The following is an 18,589-nucleotide window of genomic DNA, read 5'->3' as shown; positions in this document are numbered from 1 at the left end:
AAGCCAGTATTCATCTAAAAAAAAAAAGTTTGGGTATTTTTTTGGCTCCCAGCAAAATGCTTGCAGTACCAGCCAGTCTCTGGGAGACAAGAAAGCAGAAGAAAGATGGGGCATTTGCTTTGTAACATTTGGGATTTTGCAACAATCCTCTTGAATTGAATGCCAATTTTCTCCTCCTGGTTCGTGACCCAAGCGTTGTAATGAAAACAATGGCCGTCAGTGGTGCCAGTGTGTGTTCCTGGTCCATAACCTGAATGTCAAAGCAGCAGAGTTGTGGGATAAAAGGCAAAATAGCACAGCTGACTGAAATTTCCTAAAGGACAACAGGCAAAAAGTATCAGAATAAAAGGAGACTTTCTTTCCCATTTCGGAGAAACTCTGGTCAGAACTGCCACGGTTTAGAGGCTCTTACAGAAAGATGACAGTAAATATTTCCTTCCTTCCTTCCTTCCTTCCTTCCTTCCTTCCTTCCTTCCTTCCTTCCTTCCTTCCTTCCTTCCTTCCTTCCTTCCTTCCTTCCTTCCTTCCTTCCTTCCTTCCTTCCTTCCTTCCTTCCTTCCTTCCTTCCTTCCTTCCTTCCTTCCTTCCTTCCTTCCTTCCTTCCTTCCTTCCTTCCCCCCTTACGTATCTTTTGTAATTAGTTTTCAATTCACAAACATTTCAGCCATCTACCCCCTTTGTTCTTCCTTCCCCTGCTCCTCCAGGCCCTGATACATGGCAGTGATCCTTCACAAAGGTAAGATTTTCTTCTCAGAAAGGTGGTGCCAGCACATGCAGAGAGGAAACTGCGGATTCATGGATGACACCCTGAATTTTTTCCGTGCCCATACCATTTCTCTAAGCACACAGTATTTGCTGACAAGAGACTAAAAGGGACCTCTGGTCCCCTCTGTTGTGTCACCCTTCTCTTCTGAGCTGGTTCTTTCCATTTGGGCCCCAGAAGCAGAATCTATCCTGGGAAAAGTACTCTCATCAGTGAAACTGGGATGGGTAAACTGTGGGGAGGAAACTGCAGGGCACAACATATTTTAAGAGTGCCATCGTTTTTCGTTGTGAGGATATTCATCCTTATTTTACTGATAAATTCTGATGCACAACCAAATTTAGCTTCACTTTTTGACCTCAGCACAGCCTGGCCAACTCAGCATCCCGAGATGAACAAGTTGAACAGACCCTGTGTTTAAGAAGGTCTCTTTAGTTCTTTAACCCCCAACCACAAAAAGCAGAGTACAGAAAACTCAGAGATGTGAGACAAAAGGAAGATGGTCTCTTCTGAGCCTGTGGCCTGTTCACCCACAAATCCTGGGCATGCATCTCCTCCCTGACAGGACGTGATTCTCACATGGGGTCAGGACTAATTGTTGGGTCAACTTAATGACACATCGACTTGCCAGCTTCTCTCTCTGCTGTTCCCTCTGACGTGACAACTGGTTTTAAGCAAGTTGCCTTTCTTCTCCTCCCCCTTCATCCTTCACAGATGCCCATTGTCTTCATAGCTGCATGCCAGAATGGAGACATTTGCTGTGTCTCTGCTGTTCAGGGAAAGCCCTTCCCACACTGAACTTCGGGCTGAGTACAGACATGGTATGTCAAGCCTGGTCCATGCTCAGCTGCCTCACAGTCTTCTCTTTCTCACAGCTCACAGCAACTCGGTGGCTCATTTCAGGGAACAAGTGACTCAAGGCACCTGCATCTTTGTATAACACAGAAGGGTTCGATGGCAATGGGGAGATAAGTGGTAGAAAAGAACTGTGCTACTACTCCTCCAGTAATGTCCAGAAATTAACACAGCCACCAGTTTTACTTTGTCACAGCCCCCAGGCAAGTGCACAAAGGAGTGATCCCCAGAAGATGAGCTCAGGGCAGAAGAGGGGTGAGCAGGCTGGTGTGAAGGGCTACAGAGTGGGGAGAGGGGGTGTCTTAGCTAAGATTCTCCTAAAGATTTTAAAGATAATTCCTTATCCTCAAAAACTTTCCACAGATACTGTAAACCAAAGCCTAATTGCTTTACTAAGGAAGGCAAGACTGTGTTATGGCTGACAATTCATTGCCATAGGTATTTTGTAAATCACAAATGTTTAGCTTTTTCTACAGCAAATATTAATTGAAAGCATTTTTCCAGGTCTGTGGTGTGCTGCAAGCTAATAGAAGTTGTACTATGGGTATGTTTCAGGATCTGTGGTTCATTTGCGTGCTTTCACAGATTTCTTTAATCTGTCCGAAATTGCAGGTTTCAAGTAACCTTCAGTATCTGAGCCAGACGCCTCCAATTAACTCTGCTCCTTTAGCTGAACGTACCAGGGAGGCCCAAGGCATTAAAATGAGTTGCGTGAAGAAACCTACCCAGAATAAATATAATTACAACCTAAGCTTATTGTTCACAATGGCCTGACCTCCAGATGGTAACTCACACAATTAAAACGCTTCTATTTTTTAAAGAAAACAGGCAGGGAAAAAAAAAAAAACGTGGGCTGGGGGGAAGAAAAATAAATCCACATACACAGTGACTCCATCGATTTTCCTCCTGGCTCCAGCAATCTGGCACTGCCACTTACTGTCAGGCTGCCCATCTTTTCCTGGATTTGGCAGCTTGTGCCCCCTGTGGATATCCAGGTGCCAAGGGCGTGAGGGAGCATAGTCCCGAATGCTGACCCAGGGGAGTGGCTGCTGGCTGGGGGCTGAAGCCCCTTTGGTACCCATGGTGAGCACTGGTGCTGCTCCTGTGGGACCTGGTGCTGGATGGTGTTGGCTGCCCAGGTCAAGGATACGCCGTTCTCACCCACCGCTGTCACTGCCGCTGCGGAGATAAACACCGTGTTAGACCTGCCGATGGCTTCCAGCAAGGTGAGAGCGGCTGGCTGCACTGGAAATGGGGACACCAGCCTCCGGTGCCTTCGCTGCTGAGTCCAGCCTGAGGGGTCTGGAAAGACAAAGGGTTTCTGTGGGTGCACAGCGAGGGGTGATGCTGGAGGATGGCAGGGAGGGCGCTGGGAAATGCAGGGGTTTAGCATAAATGCATGTCAATGCTCGGCTGGGTTCATCTGGCTGTCATTCCTGTGTGCATACAGTAGCCATGTGTGACTGGGCCGAGCCAGCCCCCTAGCTCCAAGGTAAAATTTAAAAGGGGAAAGTTGAAAAAAACCCACCACCACCAAAACAGAAAAACCCACCCACAAACCCAAAACCTAGTAGATAAGAGGAATGGCAGGAACTAAATGCTTAAGTAAAAACTGCACATTTTGTCGCAGTGTCTCTGTGCTATTGTGTCCTCTCTTTCGGTTAAATTGGGAATTGCTTATCATAGCAATACCCATTACTGGCATCACAGCCTGGGATGGAAGTACAGCTTTTTCATTAGGTTTTTAAGTCGGCTGGTAGAAATGGCAAAAAGAAAAAACTGGTATATATACCGTTTCCCTTTTTCTCTGAGGTTTTGGACACTTTGGGTCAGTTAAATAAGCCTCTTTTCCTTCACACTCTATAGGGAAAAAAATTCCATAGATGCATGCTTCAGCCTTCTGCCACTATCTGAATGAAGACCAGCAGCTAATTTTTCTAACTTTAAGCAGAAATGTAACTTCCAATGAAAGATGCTGAAATTACAGTCCTGCCAGCTGCCCTCATCAGAGCAGTATTTGCTCTTGCTCTGGAATGACCTGATTTACAGGCTCTGCCCCCAGCAATAATGGCCATTTCTCTGTGCTCATTTATTTGCTGTGACAATTTTCAAGGGTACCACATGCAGAATAGTAGTTACTTTCTCCCTCCCATTGCAGGCAGATGTCCCATGAGATTCTTGCCAGCAATACAGACCCAGCAGAAGGAGAAGACTGAAGAAGACACTTTTCTGGCTGTGCATGAACCATACCTATCCTTTACCCCATGGAAGGGGAATTGCATACTTGCTAGTACCTGATCAAAGCCCTGAGGTCAGCACCATGTGCATGTGAATCCAGGCTGGAACAGACCCAGGGAGGAGAAAATACCTCAAATTCTATACTCTGCAAGCCCCACATAGTTAGCTATAGCTATATGCCACCCAGGTTACCAGTAGGAGGAGCCACGTTCCAACCTCCCATCATGTCTGGGGGTGGCCCCACCACAGCTGCAAAGGAGGCAGGGAACAGGTCATAGTGCCAGCTGTTGGATGGCTTGGTATCTTTTCTCCTGCCCCAGCTCTGGGCATCACTGATGACTTTGCCTGAAGGCATGTGGCAGGGAAATATCTGCTCAGGGAAGATGGACTGGGGGTGAAGCTTCTCTGCCTTCTCCTTCACCAGCTTTCTCCGCTTTTCCACACTCATGGAAGGAACTGAAGCATGATGCGCAGTCAAGACCACAGTACCTATACCTGCTTCCCCATTTCTCGTAACCTTCTCTCCCTCCATGAGAGGCAATTGCAGTTCAAACTGTTCACTTCTGGTGAAGTTGAGATGTAGCTGAAAAGAGGTTGAAAAGATGGAAAGAACCAAAGAAGCAGGGAGAGGCCAAACTTTGCCTGTTATGGGAAGGAGAGCTGAGCTCTGCTGGCTGGGGCTGACAGGGACAGACCACATATGGCATACACCAGCTCCAGCACAGCAGATCAGAGTATAAACATCAAGGACCAAAGTGGGAGAGAGGGGAGGGAAGGGATTTCACCTTCTGAGATACTCTCAGAGCTACTTGCGGTCCTTACGAAATGACAGACATGAGCCACTAACTTTCAGAGAGCAAAGGAGAGATCCCAGTGTTCATGACAGCTCTTCCAGGAAAGAAGAAAGAGATTCAAACTGCATGGTGGGGTTGTATCTCTCCCTCTGTCTTTCTTCTTCCTTGCTGCCCTGTTTTCTCCAAGATTAGACACATGCAGCTGCCAGTTCAGGTTGTGCAGGGAACAATTTTGTTGCCTGTGACTGGAGATGGTAAATCCTGATTGCCCAGTACTCCTCAGGGGAGAAAGGAATAAAACAACAACCCAGCAGAGAGCAGGTTACACACTGCCCAGCTCTCAGAAGACGGCTCTGGCAGGAGAATCTCAGCCCCATTGCACAGCCCTGTTAGCAAAAACATCCCCCATGGTGCTGCTTGCAGAGGAGATGGCAAGCTTACAACTATGGTGATGGTGATGGGGCAGTGCTGTGAATCCTCCTGGGGAGGTTCTCTGCTCCCCAGCTTTCCTGCATAGCCACCTGTAAGAGTTTGATGCACAGACCTGAACCTAAGCTGCAGGAGCAATGAACATAAGCTCCTTACTAAATAACGCAAGGCCTGCTTCTGCTGATGTCAATAGATGTATTTCTCCTCTGACATAACTTCAGGGTTCAAGCTCTGTTACTTACCGTCTTACCAGTGCTAAGCGGTGTCATTTGTGCTAGAAGAAAAAAAAAGATACCAATAGCCCAGTAATTGCCCTTTTGTGCATGAAACAATCCAAAACTGCATTTCAAAGTGGAAAGCACACACTTGCACACAATAGAATTAAAAAATGACTTATTTCTGGTCATCTTGTGAGCTTAAGAGAGAAACTGGGATCACAGAGGCAATTGTTTCAAAACTGCAGCATAAATTTTCACCAGTCTGAACATTTTTGAAATGTCAGAGGGGAAAAGGAGACAGACGAAACCCAAAGCCACTTTAGGGAAAGCTAAAATGCTTGGTAGGAAGCTGCGGTTGTTGGCTCAGCGGTCCTGTAATGCCACATTATCTTCCCCGAGCCCACTCCCATTTCAGGCAAGGAGCCTCGCACAGGAGCCTGCGTGCAGACGCTGACTCCGGGAGCTGCGGTCTGCTGCCAAGCAGCAACATTCCGCTTTCCAAGCCCAAAGCTGTCAGTTTGCCTATGGCAAAAAAGTAATACCCCGGCTTACCAAGGAGCCCGATCATCTGCAGGAGGTGAGAAGAGCTGAGCTTTGGGCTTCATCTGGCACCAGGCGAGGCAGCAACTTTGTCCTTGCAAGCATCTGTCGCTGCATGGAGTTGGGTGAAAAACCACCAGAAGTGTCAAAAAGGGAGAACTATCTGAGGGAATTAGCTCAGAAGAAAACTGACTAAACTCAAGGACCCAAGGCTTACTGTTCACTGGAGCAAATTTGGCAGACCCACCTTTGTTTTTTAACATTTTCTAGTGATCGTAAATATAATCCTGTCATGCTCTGCAAAGGTCACCTCTGGAAGAGTAGCAGATGAAGAACTGAACTTCTTGACTCCACATTTGATGAGGAAATGTGCTGAACCATACTTTTTGGCTGACGGAGCACTGATTCATAAATCTGGGAGAAGAAAGGAACAGCTCTGCAGCTAAAGCAATGGGTGCTGAGATGGAGCTGGTGTGGCAGACTGACCTGGGTGGCAGCTGCAGGTCACACAGAGCAGCACTGTCCTCCCACCTTGGTGGGAACTGAAATCTGGGCCTGTTCATCACACTGGCTCTGCCCAGGACCTGGCATGACAAAGCTCTTGATCTCGCTTGGAGCCTGTGAGTGCCATTACCATATTGCAAGCACAGAGCCACCTTCTGACCTTCTGAAATGCTGAGCATCCTCTGCCTTCCCTGGCCCTTCATGACCTGCTGTTCTGATGATGGCTGGTACCTTTGCACCTCTGAGATACATATACATACCTATATATACTTATATGTATAGGTAGGAATAAATATAGATATTTGCATATGTACACGGATGAAGTAGTTTTATTCAAACTCCTTAAAATGCACACCCAGCCAGCATGGGTATCCCCAGGCATGCCAGCAGCAGCCAGCTCCCTGCAGGGTCTCGATGAGGGGAACACCCCTGGCCCACCACCCTGCTCCCCCAGAGATGGGCCACGTTATTTATGAGGGGCTTTTCTGTGTAAAACCACAGTGGAGTGCCATCTGCTGGGCATGTGCAGGGCTCTTCTGGCACAGGAGAGGAAAAAAGCAAAGAAAAACCCCAGAGAAATAGGGTGTGCCTGCACTAGGCCATTAAATTTCCCTGAGACCCTTGTCCAGCCAGCAGGCAGGGAGCAGCTCACAGCCAGGCTGGTTCACCCTGACACTCAGCATGGCCCCTGCGAAGTGCCCAGTGGGAACGGCCACGGGCTCCCACCAACTTCCAAACCACATGGGTGAAATTCTGAGGAGAATCCCAGCGGATCCAGGGCAAAAGCACGGCAAGGGACCATCCCCATGGTGTGGATCTCCCAGGAGTAGGAATGTACCACCAGCAGCCAGTGCCTAAGGATATCCACTGGCTCTAATCAGATTTTTAGCATAAATGTCTTCCTGTGATGTGCGTGTGATGGACCAGGCAAGTGCCAGGGAGGAGGAAGATGAGTAGCTTTCGCATATTGCAACCTTAGCTATCTTGCACAGCAGCTTTGGATCACATCTGGAGGTATCTGCTCCTGTTCATCAGCCACACAAGGAGCATGGTCCCCTAAATGTACATGCACCCCAGCTCACTGCCTGATGCAGGCTGCATGAATCCCTCATGCTTAAAATCTCTAAAGGGAAAATCACCTCCTTTTGAGCCATTCCTCCCTGCTGCATCTTCTCTGATTCATCACAGATGGTGGCAGTTATTGAAACCTGAATCACAGTTGCATTATGTTAACCCACCTCTGATTACAGTGTGCATGAGGAATACAAAAGGAGAAGGAAAAGAAGAAGGGGAGAGCGGGAGGCAAACTGCAAATTAAAGGCAAAATCACAAGGTTGGTTTAGGCTATTGTGTAAATGGGGGTGGCTCAGTTTTACGCCATGCCAGGAAACGGAGAGACATCCCATAATGCCAAAGACCAAGGATCTTCAGGATAACAGCTATTTAGATCCCTGCTTTTTGCCCTGTTACAGATCCAACTGCCTCATGGATTTCTGTACAGCTGCAGCATGTTTCCTTCCCACCACTAAAGATCCTGGGAACCAATGGAAAAATATACAGGGACAAACTTTGTCAAGGACTGTCAGAAAATACTTGCAAAAGGACTGAATCTAAATCCAGAAGTGATTTGCCAGCATGCAGTAACCACTAATTCTAGTTTCCTCAGTGAAATACGTCAAAAGTAAGCTTCCTCTCCATCAATCAATCTCCTCCCAAAAGTAGTAAAGAAACCTTGATGGGAAGGAATGGTTAAACTGAACAAGCAAAAAGTAACGTGTCCTTCAAAACAAGCACATACTTTCCTGACTGTGGGGTTTTATTCATGTCCTTCCAGCCCACTCCAAACACAAACTTATCACCCTCGGTTTTTTGTGCCATATCAATAAAAGCTTGCACAGGGATTGTGGAATGCTACCTCTGAAGGCCTCTCACACACTACGATGAATAAAGGACTGATAATAATTAATAGCTGCCAAGGACATTCAGCCTTGTTGAGTGGTTGTTAGCCTGGTTTTCCCCTGGACACAGTTTAGACTGAGCCTTTCCAATTTTCTTGGATAGTATCTGGACACCAGAAAATTCCTCTGCATTTTTGTGCACAAAGCCCTACAGAAGGTGAAGAGACCATCTCATGAAGCCCTTGGACCAAAAAAACCTTGCCGTTGGGCTGGGTCTGCACCACTTCTAAAATCTCTTCCCGTGCAGCAGGGCTGTTCAGCCACACTAGAAAGTCACAGCTTTCCAACCCATAAGGTCATCTGGGCTTTGGGTAGGTGAAGTAGCTCTGAAAAGGCTTTCAGGTCACAGGGGAGTATCAAAACACTGTGTGCTAGAGGCTGAAAGATTTGTTCCAGATGGTTTCTGCCTCTCACTCTCATTATTCAACCACTCTGATAGGGTTAGAAACCTTAGGAATTATGCCTGGATTGTGAGCTGCCTTTATTTCGCAGTCATTCTGGAGCTGATCCTAAAAGTGATGCTTTTGGGAGCAACGAGTCTAATAACATCACTCAACACAGTAGCTAAAGGAAGCAAGACAGCTGAAGGGAAAAGTTCAGCTCCTGGCTCTGCAGCTGACTTTTGTCAGCTCCTCTCAGACCAGGGGAGGCAAGTTTCTGAAATCTCCCTATTTCTTTCTTTTTCCCTTGGGCCAGCGGGAGCCAGGAGAGCTGCAGAGCCAGCAGGCACCAAGCACCTCAAAGGCAGCAGTCTTGCAGAAGAAGAACAACCTGGCAGGCAACCAGGAAAATAAACGACCCTGGCTCCGAATGCCCCACAGGTAAATCTGGGTGCTTTAACGTTTCTCGTCAGGCAGGTGTTTTCACTTCATCACTTCAGCTTCAGTTGCTGCTTCAATTTTTCATTGGAAATGCTTGTGACAGCATGGGACACACCTCAGCAGGATGCAGTACAGAGCAACGTTCCAGCACCTGCCATTTTCTTCGTGGTTTTCTCTCTTTAATAAAACACGGGTGCTTTTTTGATGGTGCCGGTGCTTTTGCTTGAGCAGCTGGAGCAAAGACCTTCGAACAGGCTGTGCACCTTGACTTTCCCATAGTTGTGTGGCCATCCCTAGGCTGCAGGATCAAGACGTGGGATCAAATCACGTTCTGGCTAAGTGTGATCAACAAGGAAACTGTAATGGGAAATACATGCCCAGCAGCCAAAGCATGCTGGATGGCAGCAACAACTCCAGTTACTGAATGAAATACTGGGAGAGACAGCTGCTTATGGCAGGGCCCAGTCTAGTTCTTATTCCCAGCAGTAAGGGACGCCAAAAATCCAGTCTAAACAAACACAATTTAGCCCATTAGCAGACATCAGAAAAGCTACCTGCCTCAACAAACCCCAGCTATGTTTCTAATTAAGCAGGGATGGCTCAGAGTCTCTGTTCTAGCCACTGTGGCTACAATCCCAGATTCCCACAACAAATTACCTACACTTCTCACTGTTAACAGAATTACCCATTTATCTAACATCACTGGCCAAATGCTGGAGCGTATCCTCACACAGAAGTGTTATTGTAAGTGTCACCTAAGATTTGTTTGAGTAGGGCTTGTGGGCCTCGGTTCTCTGATATAAAAGTCCACTTAGAGCCTGAAGGGCAGGAGTTTCTTTCTAAGGGTAAACAAAGAGCAGTCAGTGGGGGCTTGGGCTTCCCTCTCCTTGTATCTCTTTACTGTTTATGGTGCCAGCACCTAAAAAAACCATTTTGCTTCTAGTCAACCAGCAGAAGTGAAGGAAAACCATACCTACTCATGCAGGCCCTCTTGCAAATTGGCTAAGGCCAATTTATCCAGGGCTGCAAATGAAAGTTGCTTTATCTTAGATGGATCAGACTGACTGTGCTATAACTGAAGCGCTAATACATAACACCCAGGCTGGCACTAAAGCAGCTGACATGGGTACGAACCACAGCAGAGCTGCAGCAACAGAGAGCTCATCGCTTTGAAGATTATTAGGGGCCTAGAGCACCTTTCTTGTGAGGAGAGACTGAGAGAGCTGGGTCTGTTCAGCCTGGAGAAGAGAAGGCTGAGAGAGGATCTTATTTACGCTTACAAATATCTCAAGGGTGGATGTCAAGAGGGTGGGACCAGACTCCTTTCAGTAGTGCCCAATGACAGGATGAGGGACAACGGCCACAGACTGAAGCACAGGAGGTTCCATCTGAATACAAGGAGAAACTTCTTTACTTTGAGGGTCCCAGAGCACTGGAACAGGCTGCCCAGAGAGGTTGTGGAGTCTCCTTCTCTGGAGACATTCAAAACCCGCCTGGACACATTCCTGTGCAACCTGCTCCAGGTGAACCTGCTTAACAGGGAGGTTGGACTAGGTGATCTCCAGAGGTCCCTTCCAACCCCAACCATTCCGTGATTCTCTGATTCTGTGAAGTGCCTTGCCAGGATCCCTTGCCTGATGCAGGGTCCCTGGGCTCCAGGCAAAAAGTGCCCTGTGAATTGGGAGGCAGGTATCTCCTCTGCCTTTGGCTGCAGAGATGGCTGGATCAGAGCAGCCTCTGTGCAAGACTGAGCCCTGAACCTCTGCTCCACAGCTCCTTGCTGGGACCAAGTGGGGAACAACTGGCTTCTGTCTGCTGGGATTAGACAGACACACAGGCAGCACATGCTCACAGTCCGGCAAAAGACTTGGCATGGGTTCGAGCTCAGCTGACGCCCGCCATAGATGCCTCCAAGGGAAAGCCAGTTGCTGCTACAGCAAGTAGTGGAGCTGGCAGTGTGGATGATGGCCATCTTCCTCTGAGTCAGTCACACTGGCAAGTGTCAGTCACTGCAGTGACAGGTATACCCGAGGGAATAAGGGTGAGAACTGCCAGCTACAGCACCACGTAACAGCAGACCTGGGTTTCTGCAGCTTTGTGCAACAGGGAAAACACCTCCCATATTCACAGCAGCCTCACTTCAGAAACCCAGAGGTGCAAAGGAGTGGGAGGTTCTGCATGAGCCAGAGGGGGTCTGAGGAGGAAAGAACAGAGCAGCAGGGACAAGGACCAGCTCTTGGGAAACAAGGCAGAGCAGGCAGGGGTAGCTCTTGGCAAGGGCATAGCCTGGGGTGGGTACAGATGCTGTGCTGGAGGAGGTTGGGGATGCAAAAAGGGAGGATAGACAAGGACAGAGGGGATGCTGGATAAGGAGACAGGCTGTAATTGGCAAGCAGGGTACAGTGAGGGGCTTCAGGCAAGGGCTGGGGCCTGAAGAAGAAGCAAGCTGGGTGCAGGGAAGAACAAAGCCTGGGTAGAATGTAAAAGAAGATGTGCAATGGGGACAAAGGAAAGCACTGGGGAAAATAAGCCTTACCCTTATGAAGACTGTAACTTTTTTTTTTTTTTTCTGTTAAAGCTGTTTCATTTCAGTTGTAGGTATTCTGTTTGTCTCCTAGCTTGCTTTGCCCATTCTTTCTTGCTTGGTATTTCACCCCTTATTGGTAATTCCCCTTCAGTGTTTGCTAATTTTCAGTCTCTTGCTCTGCCAATACAACTGTCATCACATGCATTGTGGTATGTCCTCTGTGAAAGGATGTACAGATAGCAAACAGCCTGTATATACAACACAAAGGCTGCTTTTACCTCTGTTCTAGCAAACAGCTTAGTCTCCCTGCCCACAATTATCCTTTCAGTTCTTCATCCTCTTCTCTTCCTTGGGTCTTGATTTTCCCCCGTGTTTCCTGCAGTATGGCCCCTTGCCAGCTTTGCCTTCACCCCTCAAGCTGATTCTACCCCTGTTCCTGCCATTGGTATCACTTGCAGCTCTTCTCTCCCTTGCCTAGACCAGCCTTGCTGAGGCAGCTGGAATGGAGCAGTGTAATAGAGAGGACGCGAAGAGCATCTATTGTAGATCTCTGTGGTCATGGCTAAGGTCAAAGAGCCAAACATTTATGGTTTGTGCGTGGGTGTTATGTAAACAACAGCAATTATTCACTGTCAGAACTTCGTAACTCAGCCAAAACTTGAATATTTTTACTGCAGTGTTCACAAAGGCTGCTACTTCTAAAGACTCGCTTGAAGACAGACTTTAGCCTTCCTCTCTCAGCTGTAGAATTTAGTTACTACTATTAAATAAATCACTGTCACAGTTATAGTGAACTTCCCACCTCACCCTCTCCTGCTGCTACAGATGTGATCTTGCTGAGTAGGGCCCCAAAAAGCATATTCACTTATTTTTGTGAATTTGTGAATTCTTTGGCTCATTACAAAGCTGCAAGACTGGCTCTCAAGTCCATGAGCACAAAAGGGCATTGCATCTGGTCTGTTCAGTGCATTTGAAGGACTCCCACTAAAATGAATGGAAGCATCTTCCCATGAACCCAGCAGGTTTTAGAGCCTCTTGCACCAAGGTGTCTCACATTCTAGGTACTGCTCATGCTTTCCTTTATGAAATCCTGTGTGGATGGGAAGCTGCATTCTGACTAAAAAGGAAGAAGTGGTGAAACTAAGTTGTTCCAGTAAAGACAGACACTGAGCTCACACATGGCATTGGCTCCCCAAAACTCAGTGGCAATAGTCAGGTCAACTGAAGAAGCAACAGGTTCTTCAAAGTGTGACAGAAAGCCATCAGGACATTAACATTCCTGAGACAGCTTCTGAGGACTCTCCACTTGCCCTTTCAGAGGCTGCAGGTGTAAGGTAGAGGGTGGAGTTTCTTCATTACACTTAGATCTCCAAGAAAATCCCTTAGTAATCCCCTTCCTTACACCCCTTGCAAGAATGCACCTCCATCCTCCTTCTGCCATCACATGAGGAGTAATCCTCCTTTCCCTGCGTCACCCCTTCAGTGATCCTTCTTACTCTGCAAGTTCACATGTGTTGCATGCAGCAGCCTCCCTCTCACATTTGCAGGGTGAGCACTGAGCTGGGGAGAAAACACCTTCCCCTTCTCCTACATGTTGCAAAGAAAGCCTTGCTTTTTCACCGTTCTCCCCACAAGACCCACACAGCTTAAATCCACTTTCTGTCACCTTGATGCCACAGGAACACTCTTTCTCAAGTGGTACTAGCTGCAAAGGTGACACTTTTTTACTTTACCAGCTAGTTTTTGCTGCCTGCCTCTGCGATCTGTTCCTCTTTGCTGAGATAACCTTTCCCACCTACCCTCCTTTTCCTCCGAGGCCGTGAGCAAGGCAATACTGTGCTGACGTTTTCTCTTCTGTCATTGCAGTGGGACATGCTGAAAGAACAGACCAGGACTAGGTTACCCTGCCAGCTCCCCCGTGTACTTGTGCCCTCGCACCACACAGAAAGCATTGTTTTGCAAACCAGGGTGCTGCTTACTCACAAGGGAAGCCTGTGCTAGCTTGTAGCCTCAGGTAAAGAGCTGCATTTTTTCCAGTGTGAGAAACAGCAAGTGAAATAGAGAAAAAAATACCCTGTAAAATTGTTTCCCTTGGTACATGTGATCCCCAAGTGTCAGGGTTTGCAGACCCTTGTGCTCCAGTGTCACAAGCTCTTCTGCAGCCTGTATGACTCCTGAGTGCCCAAGAAAATAGGTCTATGCATTACCCATACAGCTGACGAGGGGAAAATAAATGGTCTCAAAAGCTGTTGATTTCTAGATTGTTGTCATCTTGCAACTCCAACGGAGCAGCAAAACTGGGATGGAGATTATAAGATCCAAAAGAGACAGTGACTTGCCTACCTTTCCCTTCCTCTTCCAACACCCATAACAAGAGCTTGGCTGGGCCTCTCCCAAGGCAGCCTCTCTGTTATTTGGTAGAGAAGACCTAATCCAGAAAGGGTGATGAGAAGGAGAAAGATTTAAATCAAACCCAATTACTGTGACTTGGTAAGCTTCCCTGGCAAGCTGTTCTGGGACTGACCCAAAAGTTCCCAGCTCACTGCCTGCACCCTTGACAACGCTTCTCAGAGGCCTCAGAAAGCCTTATGAAAGGCAGCTGTCCTCTCAAAGCTCCCCTCAGCTCCTTCCCCCTAGAGAATGGCAGGCGTGCACTGCAGGTCATCAGGAGGCTGTGCAGCACGTGGCTTTTAGCTACCCCTTCAGCTATGGGTAGGCAAACAGAGAAACAGCCCTGTGAGCACTTTGTCCGAGACTCTTGAAATGGCATGCTCTCACTGTGGATTTGGGAGTAATCCACCTAAGAGATTACTCCGGCGTGGCTGCGAGATAATCCTGCCAAGCCATTGCATGTGCTCAGCCGCTGTCCCCCAGATGCTGAGGCTCTGCCCAGGTCTCTCCCAGGCCACGTGAATGGCTTGTGATGGCCATGGGGACCTTAGGATGGGCACCGGGCAGGACCTGACCTGCAGCTGCTCCTCGTACCAGAGAGTGGAGAGGCACATGCCAGCCTGAGGCTGGGAATGGGGACAAGGTGCCATCACATCCATGGTGGTGGCCATCACAGGCACCAGCTTCCAAGGGAGTCAGGTGCTTCCTGTCAGGGAGAGGAAGTAAATCCTTAACTTTGGAGCTCACAGAGTTTATGAAAAGGGTGGTAGGAGAGGGTCCTGAGCATAGCAGAGACCTGAGCTGAGGGGCTGTAGAGATCCTGTCCAGTCTCATGCAGAAAATCATAGAATCATAGAATAGTTTGGGTTGTAAGGCACCTTCAAAGCTCATCTAACCAAACCTCCTGCAATTTCCAGGGACATCTTCCACTAGATCAGGTGGCTCAGAGCACTGTCCAGCCTGGCCTAGAATGTCTCCAGGGATGAGGCAGGAGGGGAATAGATGACTACAGGCATGATACAAGTGGTAGAGGGACAAGTCCAGGGGAGCTGCAGTGTTCTGCAGCAGGAAAGCTTGCTGTCCTGGACCAGGATACAGGAAGGTCAGCTGATGCTGGCCAACACCTGAAACTCCCAAATGGATGCAGGCCATTAAATCTGATGAAGAAACATTTCCAAAATTATTATGAAATGAGTCAAATACATAATTTTTTTTCCTAATTTCAGTTGGTTATAAATAAAATCTAAAAAAGAAATAAAAAAAAGAACAAAACAAAACTGGGCCAAAGCAACATGAGTGTTTTATTTTTATTAAAAAATGGAGTGTAATAAAGTGAAGCTGTAATAATAATAATAAAATGTTGACTAATATCTGTGAAAATCTTGGAGAGCCATAGAGGGAATGAGCTATTGTGTTTTGTGGTGGGTGGGGTGCTGGTGAAGTGTTTGTGGTTAGGGCAAAGACACTGAATTTTGCAAGCAGAGCTGATGAGTTCTAGGGCTTGCTTTCTGGAGACTCACTGCACCAGTGAGGAAATTACTCATGCTCAAGGAAGGCAGAAGAACCAGGCTTTTATTGAACCAATGAGACTTTCTTTTGAGGGTCTGTTTTCTCCTCTTTCTTCCTCTGCGTTCCACCACCCAGTGCCATTGATAAAATATGTTTCAATATTGCAGAAAAATAAACAGTGACAAAGAGTGCCTTATTTTCACACTGTATCAAACCCACTATTGCAAAGCCAACAGCACCTGCCATTTTACCTTGCTGAGCTGGCTTTGCGGATGGGAGCTGGTGGGACCTGGCTGAGGAAAGGCTGTGTCTGTGAAAATTTTAGTGAAGTAAAAGTTCAAAGGAGGGGAAGGGAATGGGAGATAAAAGAGTTTCAAATGTTCATTTAAAAAGGAAAGAAAATCTGATTAAGATGTGCTGGCTAACTCAAAACACATGAGCCTGAACATCAAAAGGTTCATAATTCGTACACGTGCTGTAGATAATTATCAGTTTAACTCGATACTTCCTACGGTGACAGAGCTGACGTCAGACTGCTTCAGCGACTTTCAAACCAGCCTCTGACATTGAGCGAGGGCCCTGCTGCTGGTATGCTGTTCCTCCCCTCTCCCCTTACACCGCTTCATACACGTGTGCCCCAAAAATCTGCTCAGAGCCCTTCTTGGGCTGCCCAAAGCTTCAGACCCAAGTGAGACTGGCAGAGGAGGCAGGTGGCTCCCTGGTGGCTCTGGATGTCTCCTGCTGCAGAGGAGCTCTTGCAGATCCCGGTGGTCCATTCCTGTCCCTCATCTCCTCACCTCACTCAGACAGGGGCTGCTGGCACTAGGGCAGAGCTGCTGGGGTGGTGTAGATGGGGATGGGATGGGGGCACCAGGAGCTGTGCACACAACCTGTCTGCCTCTCAGCCAACTGCAGTTTCATGTCACAGTTTGGCCAGGGAAGCTAATCTTGAAATTCTCTGCATATTTCTGAAGCCAGAAGGTTATGGCAGAAGGCAGGTAATGAATTCCAGACCTTCCAAGAGAGCTGTGAGTAGCATGAACATAACAATAATGTGACTTCGGGGAATGGCAAAGCAAAGCATTTTCCTTCCATGTCCGAGAGACTTCTATTCAGTACCAAGCTCCCCTCAAGAGTTGAAGTGACCTTCTGGCTGCCTGTCCACAGGAGAGGGATACAGAGAGAGACAGGACATAGGCAGAGGAGAGGTCATGTTTTAGTTGGAAAAAATAATCAAAAGCCTGCTGGTGAAATACTTCTAATCTCTGTGACTCCTTGTACAGTGGAGCTGAGAGTTTTCTTTCTCTCTATCCATGCGTAGTCTCATGACAGTTTTCTTTCATTAAGAGCTCTTTGCACTTCACCCACAATGCCAAGACCACCTTTTCTAGATCCTTTTTTTAATTTAAGGATTTAATTGCTTTGAGGGAGGAGGAACACTAACAATTAGAACCAAGTTCCTCACTGAGCACTCTGTCATTGCCCCATCCTTGTGGAATATGCTTTTTTTTTCCATGTACTTAACAATTCATTTAATGGATAGCCAACTGCATGTGAAACTTCAAGGTTTGTAAAGAATGAAGCCTAACCTGCAAGACGCCCTGGTAAGTTGAATGTTTACAGTAAGCACAGCAATCCATCAAACATCCTTCTGAAGGCTTCTGAAGAACAGCTTGAGGCCAATAAAATAGTCTCGATTTTTTGGGGAGGTGGAGAAATATACCTATAAATAATCCTCACTGTCTGTGCCAAGTCCAAAATGCAGACATCTAACACCACGGAGAGTAAGCCTGCTCACTTTATAACAAAGTGGATTCACACTCTGTTGAATATTAGACACACACGGATGGACTGACCTCCCCTGGAAGTTCAGTTCTGTCCCACTTGGCAATCAATTGCACTACTTCAAACAGCAGAAAGCATCATGTGCTTATTTTAGCAAAATAAACTTAAACCAGAACTTAAATCTATTCCTGCAATGGTGCTTTAATTACCCCAAAAGGCTGACAATAAATCTACATTTTAATTAAGAGTGATGAATTATGCATGACCATGTAGCACTTTCTGTGTAGCTCACAGATGAGCACAGAGAAAGGTATGGTATGGATTGCAGGAATTCGTCCTTGCAGTACAGGGAAAAATCCATTTTGTTTGCAATTGCAGGCCATTTAGGAAAAAGGTCACTCTGGCTCGTAGAAGTATGTGAAAATGGTCCTGCTGCACTCCTGCAGTTCTACTACCATGTTGTACTACGATGTATGAGAACTGAGTCCAACTTCTCCCTGTCATGACAACACAACACTTAAAAATCACATCAGTAGAAGTTTACCCCTTCTGAATGCATTAGGACTGTGCATGTAGGAAGAGTGATGGCAAAACATTTCCCACCCTCAGCAGGGACATGGAAACACCAGTGAGACTGTTGGTGTTGCAGACTCCCATGATTTTGCCATGTTTTGTCAGCTCACTTGTCACAAGTGTCACTCATCCTCACATAAAACTGTAGCATTCATTCGGGGAGGAAGAAAAGGGAAGAAGTTTGCTCTTCTGAATGCATAAAACAATATGCAAGTATGAGTACATGCAGACAGGAATCCTGAAAAACAAAACCACCAGAGGACAAACTATACCTCCAATGGATTTTGAACTGTGATTTTGGGGATTTCTTACATCAAGAGTTCTTAGTATTAGGAGCGACAACAGAACATTGCTATGAGCAGATCACTATCAGTTCTGCTTCTTAGAGCTTTGACCTTCAAAACGGCTTATATTTCCAAGCAAAAAGATGCAAAAGGCATGAAAATATTGGAACCATTTAGGAAAAGAAGAGAAGTGTCTGATTGGCACCATCATGTCCTTATGCCAAACTCTGATTTGACTGAATTCCTTGACTTCCATATTTTTTCTTCTTACTCTGGCACCATAATTAATTTCCTTCTCCAACTGCAGTGTGATTAGTGTTCCAGCCCTCCTCTGCATGCTGCTGGAGACATCACCCTTTCATACCCTTGTCCAAGGGGAGGTACCACCTTGGAGACCAGG

This window comes from Streptopelia decaocto, assembly GCF_964273445.1.
Source record: "Streptopelia decaocto genome assembly, chromosome: 1".
Taxonomy (NCBI): Eukaryota; Metazoa; Chordata; class Aves; order Columbiformes; family Columbidae; genus Streptopelia; species Streptopelia decaocto.
The sequence above is the reverse complement of the archived record's forward strand: the minus strand, read 5'-3'. Positions refer to the sequence as shown.